At 62.9% G+C, this 17134-nt stretch overlaps 1 protein-coding gene across 2 annotated transcripts in view; it reads right to left on the bottom strand.

The window, feature by feature from the left end:
* The window catches only part of LOC137360030 (proteolipid protein 2-like), a 64806-nt gene that overhangs the window by 28283 nt on the left and 19389 nt on the right, over positions 1-17134 (bottom strand). The gene's annotated exons all lie outside the window — the stretch shown is intronic.

The following is a 17134-nucleotide window of genomic DNA, read 5'->3' as shown; positions in this document are numbered from 1 at the left end:
AAATCTTTTACATCCACGTGAGAAGGCAGACGGGGGCCTCGGGTGTAACGTCTCATCCTGAAAGACAGCCCCTCCGACAGTGCGGCACTCCCTCAGTACTGACCCTCCGACAGTGCGGCACTCCCTCAGTACTGACCCTCCGACAGTGCGGCGCTCCCTCAGTACTGACCCTCCGACAGTGTGGTACGCCCTCAGTACTGACCCTCCGACAGTGCGGCGCTCCCTCAGTACTGACCCTCCGACAGTGTGGTACTCCCTCAGTACTGACCCTCCGACAGTGCGGTGCTCCCTCAGTACTGACCCTCCGACAGTGTGGTACTCCCTCAGTACTGACCCTCCGACAGTGCGGCCCTCCCTCAGCACTGACCCTCCGACAGTGCGGCGCCCCCTCAGTACTGACCCTCCGACAGTGCGGCGCTCCCTCAGTACTGACCCTCCGACAGTGCGGCGCTCCCTCAGTACTGACCCTCCGACAGTGCGGCGCTCCCTCGGTACTGACCCTCCGACAGTGCGGCGCTCCCTCAGTACTGACCCACCGAGAGGGCGGCACTCCCTCAGTACTGACCCTCCGACAGTGCGGCGCTCCCTCAGTACTGACCCTCCGACAGTGCGGCGCTCCCTCGGTACTGACCCTCCGACAGTGCGGTGCTCACTCGGTACTGACCCTCCGACAGTGCGGCGCTCCCTCGGTACTGACCCTCCGACAGTGCGGCCCTCCCTCAGTACTGTCCCTCCGACAGTGCGCCTCTCCCTCGGTACTGACCCTCCGACAGTGCGGCGCTCCCTCAGTACTGACCCTCCGACAGTGCGGAGCTCCCTCAGTACTGACCCTCCGACAGGGCGGCTCTCCCTCAATACTGACCCTCCGACAGTGCGGCGCTCCCTCAGTACTGACCCTCCGACAGTGCGGCGCTCCCTCAGTACTGACACTCCGACAGTGCGGCGCTCCCTCAGTACTGACCCTCCAACAGTGAGGCGCTCTCTCAGTACAGACCCTCCGACAGTGCGGCGCTCCCTCAGTACTGACCCTCCGACAGTGCGGCGCTCACTCGGTACTGACCCTCCGACAGGGCGGTTCTCCCTCAATACTGACCCTCCGACAGTGCGGAGCTCCCTCAGTACTGAGCCTCTGACAGTGCGGCGCACCCTCAGCACTGACCCTCCGACAGTGCGGTTCTCCCTCAATACTGACCCTCCGACAGTGCGGAGCTCCCTCAGTACTGACCCTCCGACAGTGCGGCGCTCCCTCAGCACTGACCCTCCGACAGTGCGGTTCTCCCTCAATACTGACCCTCCGACAGTGCGGCGCTCACTCGGTACTGACCCTCCGACAGTGCGGCGCTCCCTCGGTACTGACCCTCCGACAGTGCAGTTCTCCCTCAATACTGACCCTCCGACAGGGCGGAGTTCCCTCAGTACTGACCCTCCGACAGTGCGGAGTTCCCTCAGTACGGACCCTCCGACAGTGCGGCGCTCCCTCAGCTCTGACCCTCCGACAGTGCGGCGCTCCCTCGATACTGACCCTCCAACAGTGCGGCGCTCCCTCAGTACTGACCCTCCGACAGTGCGGCGCTCACTCGGTACTGACCCTCCGACAGTGCGGCGCTCCCTCAGTACTGACCCTCCGACAGTGCGGTTCTCCCTCAATACTGACCCTCCGACCGTGTGGAGCTCCCTCAGTACTGACCCTCCGACAGTGCGGTTCTCCCTCAATACTGACCCTCCGACAGTGCGGTTCTCCCTCAATACTGACCCTCCGACAGGGCGGCGCTCACTCGGTACTGACCCTCCGACAGTGCGGCGCTCCCTCGGTACTGACCCTCCGACAGTGCAGTTCTCCCTCAATACTGACCCTCCGACAGTGCGGAGTTCCCTCAGTACTGACCCTCCGACAGTGCGGAGTTCCCTCAGTACGGACCCTCCGACAGTGCGGTTCTCCCTCAATACTGACCCTCCGACAGTGCGGCGCTCCCTCAGTACTGACCCTCCGACAGTGCGGTTCTCCCTCAATACTGACCCTCCGACAGTGCGGAGCTCCCTCAGTACTGAGCCTCCGACAGTGCGGTTCTCCCTCAATACTGACCCTCCGACAGTGCGGAGCTCCCTCAATACTGACCCTCCGACAGTGCGGTTCTCCCTCAATACTGACCCTCCGACAGTGCGGCGCACCCTCAGCACTGACCCTCCGACAGTGCGGTTCTCCCTCAATACTGACCCTCCGACAGTGCGGAGCTCCCTCAATACTGACCCTCCGACAGTGCGGAGTTCCCTCAGTAATGACCCTCCGACAGTGCGGAGTTCCCTCAGTACGGACCCTCCGACAGTGCGGCGCTCCCTCAGCTCTGACCCTCCGACAGTGCGGCGCTCCCTCGATACTGACCCTCCGACAGTGCGGCGCTCCCTCAGTACTGACCCTCCGACAGTGCGGCGCTCACTCGGTACTGACCCTCCGACAGTGCGGCGCTCCCTCAGTACTGACCCTCCGACAGTGCGGCGCTCCCTCAGCACTGACCCTCCGACAGTGCGGTTCTCCCTCAATACTGACCCTCCGACAGTGCGGCGCTCCCTCGGTACTGACCCTCAGACAGTGCGGCACTCACTCGGTACTGACCCTCCGACAGTGCGGCGCTCCCTCGGTACTGATCCTCCGACAGTGCAGTTCTCCCTCAATACTGACCCTCCGACAGTGCGGAGTTCCCTCAGTACGGACCCTCCGACAGTGCGGCGCTCCCTCAGCTCTGACCCTCCGACAGTGCGGCGCTCCCTCGATACTGACCCTCCGACAGTGCGGCGCTCCCTCAGTACTGACCCTCCGACAGAGCGGCGCTCACTCGGTACTGACCCTCCGACAGTGCGGCGCTCCCTCAGTACTGACCCTCCGACAGTGCGGTTCTCCCTCAATACTGACCCTCCGACAGTGCGGCGCTCCCTCAGCACTGACCCTCCGACAGTGCGGCACTCCCTCAATACTGACCCTCCGACAGTGTGGTGCTCCCTCAGTACTGACCCTCTGACAGTACGGCTCTCCCTCAGTACAGACCCTCCGACATTTCGGCGCTCCCTCAGTACTGACCCTCCGACAGTGCGGTGCTCCCTCAGTACTGACCCTCCGACAGCGCGGCACTCCCTCAGTACTGACCCTGTGACACTGCGGCACTCCCTCAGTACTGACCTTCCGACAGTGCGGCTCTCCCTCAGTACTGACCCTCCGACAGTGCGGCGCTCCCTCAGTACTGACCTTCCGACAGTGCGGCTCTCCCTCAGTACTGACCCTCCGACAGTGCGGCGCTCACTCGGTACTGACCCTCCGACAGTGCGGCGCTCCCTCAGTACTGACCCTCCGACAGTGCGGCTCTCCCTCAGTACTGACCCTCCGACAGTGCGGCGCTCCCTCAATACTGACCCTCCGACAGTGCGGAGCTCCCTCAATACTGACCCTCCGACAGTGCGGAGCTCCCTCAATACTGACCCTCCGACAGTGCGGCGCACCCTCAGCACTGACCCTCCGACAGTGCGGTTCTCCCTCAATACTGACCCTCCGACAGTGCGGAGCTCCCTCAATACTGACCCTCCGACAGTGCGGAGTTCCCTCAGTACTGACCCTCCGACAGTGCGGAGTTCCCTCAGTACGGACCCTCCGACAGTGCGGCGCTCCCTCAGCTCTGACCCTCCGACAGTGCGGCGCTCCCTCGATACTGACCCTCCGACAGTGCGGCGCTCCCTCAGTACTGACCTTCCAACAGTGCGGTTCTCCCTCAATACTGACCCTCCGACAGTGTGGAGCTGCCTCAGTACGGACCCTCCGACAGTGCGGTGCTCCCTCAGTACTGACCCTCCGACAGTGCGGCACTCCCTCAATACTGACCCTCCGACAGTGCGGCGGTCCCTCAGCACTGACCCTCCGACAGTGCGGCACTCCCTCAATACTGACCCTCCGACAGTGCGGCACTCCCTCAATACTGACCCTCTGACAGTACGGCTCTCCCTCAGTACAGACCCTCCGACATTTCGGCGCTCCCTCAGTACTGACCCTCCGACAGCGCGGCTCTCCCTCAGTACAGACCCTCCGACATTTCGGCGCTCCCTCAGTACTGACCTTCCGACAGCGCGGCTCTCCCTCAGTACAGACCCTCCGACATTTCGGCGCTCCCTCAGTACTGACCCTCCGTCAGTGCGGCGCTCCCTCAGTACTGACCCTCCGACAGCGCGGCACTCCCTCAGTACTGACCCTCTGATAGTGCGGCGCTCCCTCAGTACAGACCCTCCGACATTTCGGCGCTCCCTCAGTACTGACCCTCCGACAGTGCGGCGCTCCCTCAATACTGACCCTCTGACAGTACGGCTCTCCCTCAGTACAGACCCTCCGAAATTTCGGCGCTCCCTCAGTACTGGCCCTCTGACACTGCGGCGCTCCCTCAGTACTGACCTTCCGACAGCGCGGCTCTCCCTCAGTACTGACCCTCCGACAGTGCGGCGCTCCCTCAGTACTGACCCTCCGACAGTGCGGCTCTCCCTCAATACTGACCCTCTGACAGTGCGGTGCTCCCTCAGTACTGACCCTCCGACAGTGCGGCGCTCCCTCACTACAGACCCTCCGACATTTCGGCGCTCCCTCAGCACTGACCCTCTGACACTGCGGCTCTCCCTCAGTACAGACCCTCCGACATTTCGGCGCTCCCTCAATACTGACCCTCTGACAGTACGGCTCTCCCTCAGTACAGACCCTCCGACATTTCGGCGCTCCCTCAGTACTGACCTTCCGACAGTGCGGCACTCCCTCAGTACTGACCCTCTGACAGTGCGGCACTCCCTCAATACTGACCCTCCGACAGTGCGGTGCTCCCTCAGTACTGACCCTCTGACAGTACGGCTCTCCCTCAGTACAGACCCTCCGACATTTCGGCGCTCCCTCAGTACTGACCCTCCGACAGCGCGGCACTCCCTCAGTACTGACCCTCTGACAGCGCGGCGCTCCCTCAGTACTGACCCTCCGACAGTGCGGCGCTCCCTCAGTACTGACCCTCCGACAGCGCGGCACTCCCTCAGTACTGACCCTCTGACACTGCGGCGCTCCCTCAGTACTGACCCTCCGACAGTGCGGCTCTCCCTCAATACTGACCCTCTGACAGTGCGGTGCTCCCTCAGTACTGACCCTCTGACAGTACGGCTCTCCCTCAGTACAGACCCTCCGACATTTCGGCGCTCCCTCAGTACTGGCCCTCTGACACTGCGGCGCTCCCTCAGTACTGACCTTCCGACAGTGCGGCGCTCCCTCAGTACTGACCCTCCGACAGTGCGCCGCTCCCTCAGTACTGACCCTCCGACAGTGCGGCGCTCCCTCAGCACTGACCCTCCGACAGTGCGGTTCTCCCTCAATACTGACCCTCCGACAGTGCGGCGCTCCCTCGGTACTGACCCTCAGACAGTGCGGCGCTCACTCGGTACTGACCCTCCGACAGTGCGGCGCTCCCTCGGTACTGACCCTCCGACAGTGCAGTTCTCCCTCAATACTGACCCTCCGACAGTGCGGAGTTCCCTCAGTACGGACCCTCCGACAGTGCGGCGCTCCCTCAGCTCTGACCCTCCGACAGTGCGGCGCTCCCTCGATACTGACCCTCCGACAGTGCGGCGCTCCCTCAGTACTGACCCTCCGACAGAGCGGCGCTCACTCGGTACTGACCCTCCGACAGTGCGGTTCTCCCTCAATACTGACCCTCCGACAGTGTGGAGCTGCCTCAGTACGGACCCTCCGACAGTGCGGCGCTCCCTCAGCACTGACCCTCCGACAGTGCGGCACTCCCTCAATACTGACCCTCCGACAGTGCGGTGCTCCCTCAGTACAGACCCTCCGACATTTCGGCGCTCCCTCAGTACTGACCTTCCGACAGTGCGGCGCTCCCTCAGTACTGACCCTCCGACAGTGCGGTGCTCCCTCAGTACTGACCCTCCGACAGCGCGGCACTCCCTCAGTACTGACCCTCTGACACTGCGGCGCTCCCTCAGTACTGACCTTCCGACAGTGCGGCGCTCCCTCAGTACTGACCCTCCGACAGTGCGGAGTTCCCTCAGTACTGACCCTCCGACAGTGCGGCGCTCCCTCAGTACTGACCCTCCGACAGTGCGGTTCTCCCTCAATACTGACCCTCCGACAGTGTGGAGCTCCCTCAGCTCTGACCCTCTGACAGTGCGGTTCTCCCTCAATACTGACCCTCCGGCAGTGTGGTTCTCCCTCAATACTGACCCTCCGACAGTGCGGCGCTCACTCGGTACTGACCCTCCGACAGTGCGGCGCTCCCTCGGTACTGACCCTCCGACCGTGCAGTTCTCCCTCAATACTGACCCTCCGACAGTGCGGAGTTCCCTCAGTACTGACCCTCCGACAGTGCGGAGTTCCCTCAGTACGGACCCTCCGACAGTGCGGTTCTCCCTCAATACTGACCCTCCGACAGTGCGGCGCTCCCTCAGTACTGACCCTCCGACAGTGCGGTTCTCCCTCAATACTGACCCTCCGACAGTGCGGAGCTCCCTCAGTACTGAGCCTCCGACAGTGCGGTTCTCCCTCAATACTGACCCTCCGACAGTGCGGAGCTCCCTCAATACTGACCCTCTGACAGTGCGGAGCTCCCTCAATACTGACCCTCCGACAGTGCGGAGCTCCCTCAATACTGACCCTCCGACAGTGCGGCGCACCCTCAGCACTGACCCTCCGACAGTGCGGTTCTCCCTCAATACTGACCCTCCGACAGTGCGGAGCTCCCTCAATACTGACCCTCCGACAGTGCGGAGTTCCCTCAGTACTGACCCTCCGACAGTGCGGAGTTCCCTCAGTACGGACCCTCCGACAGTGCGGCGCTCCCTCAGCTCTGACCCTCCGACAGTGCGGCGCTCCCTCGATACTGACCCTCCGACAGTGCGGTGCTCCCTCAGTACTGACCCTCTGACAGTACGGCTCTCCCTCAGTACAGACCCTCAGACATTTCGGCGCTCCCTCAGTACTGACCTTCCGACAGTGCGGCGCTCCCTCAGTACTGACCCTCCGACAGTGCGGTGCTCCCTCAGTACTGACCCTCCGACAGCGCGGCACTCCCTCAGTACTGACCCTCTGACACTGCGGCGCTCCCTCAGTACTGACCTTCCGACAGTGCGGCGCTCCCTCAGTACTGACCCTCCGACAGTGCGGCGCTCCCTCAGTACTGACCCTCCGACAGTGCGGTTCTCCCTCAATACTGACCCTCCGACAGTGTGGAGCTCCCTCAGTACTGACCCTCTGACAGTGCGGTTCTCCCTCAATACTGACCCTCCGACAGTGTGGTTCTCCCTCAATACTGACCCTCCGACAGTGCGGCGCTCACTCGGTACTGACCCTCCGACAGTGCGGCGCTCCCTCGGTACTGACCCTCCGACAGTGCAGTTCTCCCTCAATACTGACCCTCCGACAGTGCGGAGTTCCCTCAGTACTGACCCTCCGACAGTGCGGAGTTCCCTCAGTACGGACCCTCCGACAGTGCGGTTCTCCCTCAATACTGACCCTCCGACAGTGCGGCGCTCCCTCAGTACTGACCCTCCGACAGTGCGGTTCTCCCTCAATACTGACCCTCCGACAGTGCGGAGCTCCCTCAGTACTGAGCCTCCGACAGTGCGGTTCTCCCTCAATACTGACCCTCCGACAGTGCGGAGCTCCCTCAATACTGACCCTCCGACAGTGCGGAGCTCCCTCAATACTGACCCTCCGACAGTGCGGAGCTCCCTCAATACTGACCCTCCGACAGTGCGGCGCACCCTCAGCACTGACCCTCCGACAGTGCGGTTCTCCCTCAATACTGACCCTCCGACAGTGCGGAGCTCCCTCAATACTGACCCTCCGACAGTGCGGAGTTCCCTCAGTACTGACCCTCCGACAGTGCGGAGTTCCCTCAGTACGGACCCTCCGACAGTGCGGCGCTCCCTCAGCTCTGACCCTCCGACAGTGCGGCGCTCCCTCGATACTGACCCTCCGACAGTGCGGCGCTCCCTCAGTACTGACCCTCCGACAGTGCGGCGCTCCCTCAGCACTGACCCTCCGACAGTGCGGTTCTCCCTCAATACTGACCCTCCGACAGTGCGGCGCTCCCTCGGTACTGACCCTCAGACAGTGCGGTGCTCCCTCAGTACTGACCCTCCGACAGCGCGGTGCTCCCTCAGCACTGACCCTCCGACAGTGCGGTTCTCCCTCAATACTGACCCTCCGACAGTGCGGCGCTCCCTCGGTACTGACCCTCAGACAGTGCGGTTCTCCCTCAATACTGACCCTCCGACAGTGCGGCGCTCCCTCGGTACTGACCCTCCGACAGTGCGGCGCTCCCTCGGTACTGACCCTCAGACAGTGCGGCGCTCCCTCAGTACTGACCCTTCGACAGTGCGGCGCTCCCTCAATACTGACCCTCCGACAGTGCAGTTCTCCCTCAATACTGACCCTCCGACAGTGCGGCGCTCCCTCGGTACTGACCCTCCGACAGTGCGGCGCTCCCTCAATACTGACCCTCCGACAGTGCAGTTCTCCCTCAATACTGACCCTCCGACAGTGCGGAGTTCCCTCAGTACGGACCCTCCGACAGTGCGGCGCTCCCTCAGATCTGACCCTCCGACAGTGCGGCGCTCCCTCGATACTGACCCTCCGACAGTGCGGTTCTCCCTCAATACTGACCCTCCGACAGTGTGGAGCTGCCTCAGTACGGACCCTCCGACAGTGCGGCGGTCCCTCAGCACTGACCCTCCGACAGTGCGGCACTCCCTCAATACTGACCCTCCGACAGTGCGGTGCTCCCTCAGTACTGACCCTCTGACAGTACGGCTCTCCCTCAGTACAGACCCTCCGACATTTCGGCGCTCCCTCAGTACTGACCTTCCGACAGCGCGGCTCTCCCTCAGTACAGACCCTCCGACATTTCGGCGCTCCCTCAGTACTGACCTTCCGACAGTGCGGCGCTCCCTCAGTACTGACCCTCCGACATTTCGGCGCTCCCTCAGTACTGACCCTCTGACAGTGCGGTGCTCCCTCAGTACTGACCCTCCGTCAGTGCGGCGCTCCCTCAGTACTGACCCTCTGACAGTGTGGCGCTCCCTCAGTACTGACCTTCCGACAGCGCGGCTCTCCCTCAGTACTGACCCTCCGTCAGTGCGGCGCTCCCTCAGTACTGACCCTCCGACAGCGCGGCACTCCCTCAGTACTGACCCTCTGATAGTGCGGCGCTCCCTCAGTACAGACCCTCCGACATTTCGGCGCTCCCTCAATACTGACCCTCCGACAGTGCGGCGCTCCCTCAATACTGACCCTCTGACAGTACGGCTCTCCCTCAGTACAGACCCTCCGACATTTCGGCTCTCCCTCAGTACAGACCCTCCGACAGTGTGGCGCTCCCTCAGTACTGACCCTCCGACAGCGCGGCACTCCCTCAGTACTGACCCTCTGATAGTGCGGCGCTCCCTCAGTACAGACCCTCCGACATTTCGGCGCTCCCTCAGTACTGACCCTCCGACAGTGCGGCGCTCCCTCAATACTGACCCTCTGACAGTGTGGCGCTCCCTCAGTACTGACCCTCCGACAGCGCGGCACTCCCTCAGTACTGACCCTCCGACAGTGCGGCGCTCCCTCAGTACTGACCCTCCGACAGTGCGGCTCTCCCTCAATACTGACCCTCTGACAGTGCGGTGCTCCCTCAGTACTGACCCTCCGACAGTGCGGCGCTCCCTCAGTACAGACCCTCCGACATTTCGGCGCTCCCTCAGTACTGGCCCTCTGACACTGCGGCTCTCCCTCAGTACAGACCCTCCGACATTTCGGCGCTCCCTCAATACTGACCCTCTGACAGTGCGGCGCTCCCTCAGTACTGACCTTCCGACAGTGCGGCACTCCCTCAGTACTGACCCTCCGACAGTGCGGCACTCCCTCAATACTGACCCTCCGACAGTGCGGTGCTCCCTCAGTACTGACCCTCTGACAGTACGGCTCTCCCTCAGTACAGACCCTCCGACATTTCGGCGCTCCCTCAGTACTGACCCTCCGACAGTGCGGTGCTCCCTCAGTACTGACCCTCCGACCGTGCAGTTCTCCCTCAATACTGACCCTCCGACAGTGCGGAGTTCCCTCAGTACTGACCCTCCGACAGTGCGGAGTTCCCTCAGTACGGACCCTCCGACAGTGCGGTTCTCCCTCAATACTGACCCTCCGACAGTGCGGCGCTCCCTCAGTACTGACCCTCCGACAGTGCGGCGCTCCCTCAGCACTGACCCTCCGACAGTGCGGTTCTCCCTCAATACTGACCCTCCGACAGTGCGGAGCTCCCTCAGTACTGAGCCTCCGACAGTGCGGTTCTCCCTCAATACTGACCCTCCGACAGTGCGGAGCTCCCTCAATACTGACCCTCTGACAGTGCGGAGCTCCCTCAATACTGACCCTCCGACAGTGCGGAGCTCCCTCAATACTGACCCTCCGACAGTGCGGCGCACCCTCAGCACTGACCCTCCGACAGTGCGGTTCTCCCTCAATACTGACCCTCCGACAGTGCGGAGCTCCCTCAATACTGACCCTCCGACAGTGCGGAGCTCCCTCAGTACTGACCCTCCGACAGTGCGGAGTTCCCTCAGTACGGACCCTCCGACAGTGCGGCGCTCCCTCAGCTCTGACCCTCCGACAGTGCGGCGCTCCCTCGATACTGACCCTCCGACAGTGCGGCGCTCCCTCAGTACTGACCCTCCGACAGTGCGGCGCTCACTCGGTACTGACCCTCCGACAGTGCGGCGCTCCCTCAGTACTGACCCTCCGACAGTGCGGCGCTCCCTCAGCACTGACCCTCCGACAGTGCGGTTCTCCCTCAATACTGACCCTCCGACAGTGCGGCGCTCCCTCGGTACTGACCCTCAGACAGTGCGGTTCTCCCTCAATACTGACCCTCCGACAGTGCGGCGCTCCCTCGGTACTGACCCTCCGACAGTGCGGCGCTCACTCGGTACTGACCCTCCGACAGTGCAGTTCTCCCTCAATACTGACCCTCCGACAGTGCGGAGTTCCCTCAGTACGGACCCTCCGAAAGTGCGGCGCTCCCTCAGCTCTGACCCTCCGACAGTGCGGCGCTCCCTCGATACTGACCCTCCGACAGTGCGGCGCTCCCTCAGTACTGACCCTCCAACAGTGCGGTTCTCCCTCAATACTGACCCTCCGACAGTGTGGAGCTGCCTCAGTACTGACCCTCCGACAGTGCGGCGGTCCCTCAGCACTGACCCTCCGACAGTGCGGCACTCCCTCAATACTGACCCTCCGACAGTGCGGTGCTCCCTCAGTACTGACCCTCTGACAGTACGGCTCTCCCTCAGTACAGACCCTCCGACATTTCGGCGCTCCCTCAGTACTGACCCTCCGTCAGTGCGGCCCTCCCTCAGTACTGACCTTCCGACAGCGCGGCTCTCCCTCAGTACAGACCCTCCGACATTTCGGCGCTCCCTCAGTACTGACCCTCCGTCAGTGCGGCGCTCCCTCAGTACTGACCCTCTGACAGTGTGGCGCTCCCTCAGTACTGACCCTCCGACAGCGCGGCACTCCCTCAGTACTGACCCTCCGACAGTGCGGCGCTCCCTCAGTACTGACCCTCCGACAGTGCGGCTCTCCCTCAATACTGACCCTCTGACAGTGCGGTGCTCCCTCAGTACTGACCCTCTGACAGTACGGCTCTCCCTCAGTACAGACCCTCCGACATTTCGGCGCTCCCTCAGTACTGGCCCTCTGACACTGCGGCGCTCCCTCAGTACTGACCTTCCGACAGCGCGGCTCTCCCTCAGTACAGACCCTCCGACATTTCGGCGCTCCCTCAGTACTGACCCTCCGTCAGTGCGGCGCTCCCTCAGTACTGACCCTCTGACAGTGTGGCGCTCCCTCAGTACTGACCCTCCGACAGTGCGGCGCTCCCTCAGTACTGACCCTCCGACAGCTCGGCACTCCCTCAGTACTGACCCTCCGACAGTGCGGCGCTCCCTCAGTACTGACCCTCCGACAGTGCAGTTCTCCCTCAATACTGACCCTCCGACAGTGCGGCGCTCCCTCAGTACTGACCCTCCGACAGTGCGGCGCTCCCTCGATACTGACCCTCCGACAGTGCGGCGCTCCCTCAGTACTGACCCTCCGACAGTGCGGCGCTCCCTCAGTACTGACCCTCCGACAGTGCGGTTCTCCCTCAATACTGACCCTCCGACAGTGTGGAGCTGCCTCAGTACGGACCCTCCGACAGTGCGGCGCTCCCTCAGCACTGACCCTCCGACAGTGCGGCACTCCCTCAATACTGACCCTCCGACAGTGCGGTGCTCCCTCAGTACAGACCCTCCGACATTTCGGCGCTCCCTCAGTACTGACCTTCCGACAGTGCGGCGCTCCCTCAGTACTGACCCTCCGACAGTGCGGTGCTCCCTCAGTACTGACCCTCCGACAGCGCGGCACTCCCTCAGTACTGACCCTCTGACACTGCGGCGCTCCCTCAGTACTGACCCTCCGACAGTGCGGCGCTCCCTCAGTACTGACCCTCAGACAGTGCGGTTCTCCCTCAATACTGACCCTCTGACAGTGCGGCGCTCCCTCAGTACTGACCCTCCGACAGTGCGGTTCTCCCTCAATACTGACCCTCCGACAGTGTGGAGCTCCCTCAGTACTGACCCTCTGACAGTGCGGTTCTCCCTCAATACTGACCCTCCGACAGTGCGGTTCTCCCTCAATACTGACCCTCCGACAGTGCGGCGCTCCCTCGGTACTGACCCTCAGACAGTGCGGTGCTCCCTCAGTACTGACCCTCCGACAGCGCGGTGCTCCCTCAGCACTGACCCTCCGACAGTGCGGTTCTCCCTCAATACTGACCCTCCGACAGTGCGGCGCTCCCTCGGTACTGACCCTCAGACAGTGCGGTTCTCCCTCAATACTGACCCTCCGACAGTGCGGCGCTCCCTCGGTACTGACCCTCCGACAGTGCGGCGCTCCCTCGGTACTGACCCTCAGACAGTGCGGCGCTCCCTCAGTACTGACCCTTCGACAGTGCGGCGCTCCCTCAATACTGACCCTCCGACAGTGCAGTTCTCCCTCAATACTGACCCTCCGACAGTGCGGCGCTCCCTCGGTACTGACCCTCCGACAGTGCGGCGCTCCCTCAATACTGACCCTCCGACAGTGCAGTTCTCCCTCAATACTGACCCTCCGACAGTGCGGAGTTCCCTCAGTACGGACCCTCCGACAGTGCGGCGCTCCCTCAGATCTGACCCTCCGACAGTGCGGCGCTCCCTCGATACTGACCCTCCGACAGTGCGGTTCTCCCTCAATACTGACCCTCCGACAGTGTGGAGCTGCCTCAGTACGGACCCTCCGACAGTGCGGCGGTCCCTCAGCACTGACCCTCCGACAGTGCGGCACTCCCTCAATACTGACCCTCCGACAGTGCGGTGCTCCCTCAGTACTGACCCTCTGACAGTACGGCTCTCCCTCAGTACAGACCCTCCGACATTTCGGCGCTCCCTCAGTACTGACCTTCCGACAGCGCGGCTCTCCCTCAGTACAGACCCTCCGACATTTCGGCGCTCCCTCAGTACTGACCTTCCGACAGTGCGGCGCTCCCTCAGTACTGACCCTCCGACATTTCGGCGCTCCCTCAGTACTGACCCTCTGACAGTACGGCTCTCCCTCAGTACAGACCCTCAGACATTTCGGCGCTCCCTCAGTACTGACCTTCCGACAGTGCGGCGCTCCCTCAGTACTGACCCTCCGACAGTGCGGTGCTCCCTCAGTACTGACCCTCCGACAGCGCGGCACTCCCTCAGTACTGACCCTCTGACACTGCGGCGCTCCCTCAGTACTGACCTTCCGACAGTGCGGCGCTCCCTCAGTACTGACCCTCCGACAGTGCGGCGCTCCCTCAGTACTGACCCTCCGACAGTGCGGTTCTCCCTCAATACTGACCCTCCGACAGTGTGGAGCTCCCTCAGTACTGACCCTCTGACAGTGCGGTTCTCCCTCAATACTGACCCTCCGACAGTGTGGTTCTCCCTCAATACTGACCCTCCGACAGTGCGGCGCTCACTCGGTACTGACCCTCCGACAGTGCGGCGCTCCCTCGGTACTGACCCTCCGACAGTGCAGTTCTCCCTCAATACTGACCCTCCGACAGTGCGGAGTTCCCTCAGTACTGACCCTCCGACAGTGCGGAGTTCCCTCAGTACGGACCCTCCGACAGTGCGGTTCTCCCTCAATACTGACCCTCCGACAGTGCGGCGCTCCCTCAGTACTGACCCTCCGACAGTGCGGTTCTCCCTCAATACTGACCCTCCGACAGTGCGGAGCTCCCTCAGTACTGAGCCTCCGACAGTGCGGTTCTCCCTCAATACTGACCCTCCGACAGTGCGGAGCTCCCTCAATACTGACCCTCCGACAGTGCGGAGCTCCCTCAATACTGACCCTCCGACAGTGCGGAGCTCCCTCAATACTGACCCTCCGACAGTGCGGCGCACCCTCAGCACTGACCCTCCGACAGTGCGGTTCTCCCTCAATACTGACCCTCCGACAGTGCGGAGCTCCCTCAATACTGACCCTCCGACAGTGCGGAGTTCCCTCAGTACTGACCCTCCGACAGTGCGGAGTTCCCTCAGTACGGACCCTCCGACAGTGCGGCGCTCCCTCAGCTCTGACCCTCCGACAGTGCGGCGCTCCCTCGATACTGACCCTCCGACAGTGCGGCGCTCCCTCAGTACTGACCCTCCGACAGTGCGGCGCTCCCTCAGCACTGACCCTCCGACAGTGCGGTTCTCCCTCAATACTGACCCTCCGACAGTGCGGCGCTCCCTCGGTACTGACCCTCAGACAGTGCGGTGCTCCCTCAGTACTGACCCTCCGACAGCGCGGTGCTCCCTCAGCACTGACCCTCCGACAGTGCGGTTCTCCCTCAATACTGACCCTCCGACAGTGCGGCGCTCCCTCGGTACTGACCCTCAGACAGTGCGGTTCTCCCTCAATACTGACCCTCCGACAGTGCGGCGCTCCCTCGGTACTGACCCTCCGACAGTGCGGCGCTCCCTCGGTACTGACCCTCAGACAGTGCGGCGCTCCCTCAGTACTGACCCTTCGACAGTGCGGCGCTCCCTCAATACTGACCCTCCGACAGTGCAGTTCTCCCTCAATACTGACCCTCCGACAGTGCGGCGCTCCCTCGGTACTGACCCTCCGACAGTGCGGCGCTCCCTCAATACTGACCCTCCGACAGTGCAGTTCTCCCTCAATACTGACCCTCCGACAGTGCGGAGTTCCCTCAGTACGGACCCTCCGACAGTGCGGCGCTCCCTCAGATCTGACCCTCCGACAGTGCGGCGCTCCCTCGATACTGACCCTCCGACAGTGCGGTTCTCCCTCAATACTGACCCTCCGACAGTGTGGAGCTGCCTCAGTACGGACCCTCCGACAGTGCGGCGGTCCCTCAGCACTGACCCTCCGACAGTGCGGCACTCCCTCAATACTGACCCTCCGACAGTGCGGTGCTCCCTCAGTACTGACCCTCTGACAGTACGGCTCTCCCTCAGTACAGACCCTCCGACATTTCGGCGCTCCCTCAGTACTGACCTTCCGACAGCGCGGCTCTCCCTCAGTACAGACCCTCCGACATTTCGGCGCTCCCTCAGTACTGACCTTCCGACAGTGCGGCGCTCCCTCAGTACTGACCCTCCGACATTTCGGCGCTCCCTCAGTACTGACCCTCTGACAGTGCGGTGCTCCCTCAGTACTGACCCTCCGTCAGTGCGGCGCTCCCTCAGTACTGACCCTCTGACAGTGTGGCGCTCCCTCAGTACTGACCTTCCGACAGCGCGGCTCTCCCTCAGTACTGACCCTCCGTCAGTGCGGCGCTCCCTCAGTACTGACCCTCCGACAGCGCGGCACTCCCTCAGTACTGACCCTCTGATAGTGCGGCGCTCCCTCAGTACAGACCCTCCGACATTTCGGCGCTCCCTCAATACTGACCCTCCGACAGTGCGGCGCTCCCTCAATACTGACCCTCTGACAGTACGGCTCTCCCTCAGTACAGACCCTCCGACATTTCGGCGCTCCCTCAGTACTGGCCCTCTGACACTGCGGCGCTCCCTCAGTACTGACCTTCCGACAGCGCGGCTCTCCCTCAGTACAGACCCTCCGACATTTCGGCTCTCCCTCAGTACAGACCCTCCGACAGTGCGGCGCTCCCTCAGTACTGACCCTCCGACAGCGCGGCACTCCCTCAGTACTGACCCTCTGATAGTGCGGCGCTCCCTCAGTACAGACCCTCCGACATTTCGGCGCTCCCTCAGTACTGACCCTCCGACAGTGCGGCGCTCCCTCAATACTGACCCTCTGACAGTGTGGCGCTCCCTCAGTACTGACCCTCCGACAGCGCGGCACTCCCTCAGTACTGACCCTCCGACAGTGCGGCGCTCCCTCAGTACTGACCCTCCGACAGTGCGGCTCTCCCTCAATACTGACCCTCTGACAGTGCGGTGCTCCCTCAGTACTGACCCTCCGACAGTGCGGCGCTCCCTCAGTACAGACCCTCCGACATTTCGGCGCTCCCTCAGTACTGGCCCTCTGACACTGCGGCTCTCCCTCAGTACAGACCCTCCGACATTTCGGCGCTCCCTCAATACTGACCCTCTGACAGTGCGGCGCTCCCTCAGTACTGACCTTCCGACAGTGCGGCACTCCCTCAGTACTGACCCTCCGACAGTGCGGCACTCCCTCAATACTGACCCTCCGACAGTGCGGTGCTCCCTCAGTACTGACCCTCTGACAGTACGGCTCTCCCTCAGTACAGACCCTCCGACATTTCGGCGCTCCCTCAGTACTGACCCTCCGACAGTGCGCTGCTCCCTCAGTACTGACCCTCCGACCGTGCAGTTCTCCCTCAATACTGACCCTCCGACAGTGCGGAGTTCCCTCAGTACTGACCCTCCGACAGTGCGGAGTTCCCTCAGTACGGACCCTCCGACAGTGCGGTTCTCCCTCAATACTGACCCTCCGACAGTGCGGCGCTCCCTCAGTACTGACCCTCCGACAGTGCGGCGCTCCCTCAGCACTGACCCTCCGACAGTGCGGTTCTCCCTCAATACTGACCCT

Source organism: Heterodontus francisci, unplaced genomic scaffold, assembly GCF_036365525.1.
Source record: "Heterodontus francisci isolate sHetFra1 unplaced genomic scaffold, sHetFra1.hap1 HAP1_SCAFFOLD_594, whole genome shotgun sequence".
NCBI lineage: Eukaryota > Metazoa > Chordata > Chondrichthyes > Heterodontiformes > Heterodontidae > Heterodontus > Heterodontus francisci.
The sequence above is the reverse complement of the archived record's forward strand: the minus strand, read 5'-3'. Positions and strand labels throughout refer to the sequence as shown.